Source organism: Pteropus vampyrus, unplaced genomic scaffold (genome assembly GCF_000151845.1).
Source record: "Pteropus vampyrus isolate Shadow unplaced genomic scaffold, Pvam_2.0 Scaffold97, whole genome shotgun sequence".
NCBI classification, from domain to species: domain Eukaryota; kingdom Metazoa; phylum Chordata; class Mammalia; order Chiroptera; family Pteropodidae; genus Pteropus; species Pteropus vampyrus.
Window position 1 is genome coordinate 2,600,360 of NW_011888878.1, and position 3,159 is coordinate 2,603,518.

The window sequence follows — 3,159 nt, forward strand, 5'->3', positions numbered from 1 at the left end:
ATGTAGAAGGCTGGGACAGAAAGACAAAGGTTTATAATTTATATGTTAAGTGGTTAGAATTTTTAGGTATAAAGAAAAGGGTTTTTTGAAATTTAAAGATTTAGAATATTGACTTAGTGCAGTAAACATAACTCTTTAAATGGGGGTTAATGTTATAACATTTCCTATCTAATTTCCTATTTCTTAGGTCAAAGATCTACCTTTAAAATTAAAAAAATAATAAATGACTACAGAAACAGCAAAACAACATAAATGTTAGACTTTTAATAATAAAGTTGCATATACATATTTATTACATAACATCTTTATAGATATACAGAGAGAGAGAGAGATTAATGAAATCTTATTGGGTGCTGGGTTGTGAGAGCTGAACACGTGTCCTCACTAGTCAATAATCAATCTCTGCAATATAGTATGTATATGAGGCTAACAGTGCTCTAAGATCAATAGTACTGACTTTGGTAAACTTAAATCAATTTAAAGTATAGCTTAAAACTATCACTATTGAGCACTTATGTACTAGATTTACTACCAAAAATGTTCTACATATGCTATCTTTTTTAATTCTCAAAATTTTTTTAATGAAAGAAGTTGTATTATTTTATAAATAAATACATGGAAAGACTCAGTAACTTTTCCTAGGTCAAAATAAATAAGGATGAGGAATCAGAAATGTTATTAAAAGAAGAGAATAACAATTCATTGTAAAATATAGTACATGCAAGGGATAGCAAATAAGTCTGTATAACTGGAACATAGAAAGAGTCTAGAAATAAAGAAGAATAAGAGGGAAACTGGGGAGGGGACATTTTAAAAATGATTTTGCATTTCACGCTGTGTTTAAACTTTTCCATTCCCTCTTCTACATGCCAAACTAATTTTGTGGTTTAGGACTTGGTTATTTTTACCTAGATTCTACATTTGAGAGGAAAATATTGTTAAATATTGCAAAGTCGAGAACTACTGCTCTATGTACATTCAATATTTTATTTCTCTAGTTACCAAGAAGAAATGTTTCTTGCTCTAGTGACAATTCCTCCATTTCTTCATTTATTCCATCTTCTTTTCTAAGAAATGGTACATTGTGATGACTCTGTCTCTTGTTTATAAAAGTTCTTCCTCTGTTATGGATTCTGCTCATTTTCACTGTTCCTCAAGATCCCAACTTAAAAATTACTCATTAAACCCCTTAAATTATTCCAAGCCCAATCCAAACTTTCTCTAGCAAAACTTTGTGTATATGTATATTATATATACATACACACACACTCTTTTCAAGTATGTGTGTGTGCATATGTATATATAGCCTCAGTTTCCTCATCATCCACTTCTCAGCCCCCTCAAATTTTACTTCTACTCCTACATATCTATTGAAACAACTTTTCTAAGACTACCATTTTATATCTGATATCCATAGTTCATTATTTAGCCTATTTGAACTTTTGGAAGCATTATGCACTATTGACCTCTCTTTTCTGCTTGAAACATTCTCTATTCTTAATTTCTTTGCCACCATACACTACTAGCTTTCTTAATAACTCTATGGTGGCATTTTTTGTCACCTAACATCATCTTTTATTATCACATATTTAAATAGTGAAATTCCTTAATACTCTCCTTTATTTCTTCTTTATCATCATTCCTTGGATGTTTTCAATCAGGTCCATGAATTCAACTCTGATCTATACTGCAGCCAAACTGCTATCTTCAATATACATCTCACCCTGTGTTTCAGACACTTGCATTCTGATTTCTCCTTGATATCTCATGGAAGTCTCAAATGCACTGCAAAAATTTACTCATAATATGTTTCATCGTATTTTTTCACTTTTGTAAACAGCACCATCATTTCTCCAGTTATTCAAGCAGGAAACCTAATTCAAGCAAGAAATTTATTTGTTTGTGAATTTCTTATGTGCAGATCTCAGAACACTGACTGAGATCTGAGGAGATTCCACTCACAATTCTACTATCTACTTAATTTAATGTTTGCTTGTATATTTGTGTACTCGAGTATAAAGGTAGTGCTTTATTCCATTCTATTCCCCAGAAAAAATGTCTAGTTTATAAAAGATCTCAGCTTTTTCACCAGGGACCTGCCAAGATGGGCCATTTTTGCACCAAAACCGTGAGAAGGTGGCTGGAGTCATCATCAAGAAGCACCAAATGCACCTGGGCAACAATTTCCACACCAACAAGTCCCTGTGTGGGAGATCATGGTTGTTCCCAGAAAGAAGCTCTGCAACAAGACAGTGGGCTATGTCACCTATCTGATGAAGTAGATTTAGAGAGGCTCTGTGAGAGGTATCTCCATCAAGTTTCAGGAAGAGAAGAGAGTAAGGAGAGATAATTATGTTCCAGAGGTCTCATCCCTGGATCAAGAGATCAGTGAAGTTGATTCTGACACTAAGGAAAAGCTGAAGCTCTTGGACTTTGGCTGTCTGTCCAAACTGCAGGTCACACAGCCTATAGTTGGGATGAATTTCAAAATACCATGCGGAGTTGTTTGAATTTTTTTCTGTGCTGTAATATTTCAATAAACCATGGATAACCTTTTTTAAAAAAAAGACCTCAGATTAGACAGTCAATAAAAATTGTCAAAGACTAGTGTGGAAATCCTTGTGATGTCAGAATGGTCCTTGAAATACCACAGTAGCATCAACTGCACCTAACTCTGGCTTTAGCTAGCACCTTCTTAGAGAAGTAGGAGTCTGTTAGACTGTCACTATAGGTCTCATGAATTTCCACAGGGAGAAAATAATCAGTGGATACTTTTATTGCCCCACACTGTATTCTCGATTATTTTCCACATAGTTAATTGAAAAAGCTAGTCTTCCTCAAAATTTTATCTTTATGCATTCCATAAATTTAAAATCTTGTGATGAAGCACAAGACAATGAGAAAACAGAAGAGACATTTTATGACCAACATAGGCCAGATAAAAATTTTATAAGGAGAAAAATATTTTTGTCTGTTATTAAGAAAAAAAATATGAGATTTGCATAAGGGTTAGACTATTATTCATACGAATCTGTTATTATAGATATTGATCATAAAGACATTTATTTAAAACCTGAAAATGCTAAGTTATCATGAATACATCCACAAAAATTTTCTTAATTAAACAAAAGTTATATAAAACACGAAATGTAAGATATA

At 32.7% G+C, this 3,159-nt stretch overlaps 1 pseudogene; it reads left to right on the top strand.

The window, feature by feature from the left end:
- Positions 1–2,104: 2,104 nt before the first annotated feature.
- On the top strand, positions 2,105–2,510 carry LOC105294991 (annotated as a pseudogene).
- Positions 2,511–3,159: the final 649 nt, after the last annotated feature.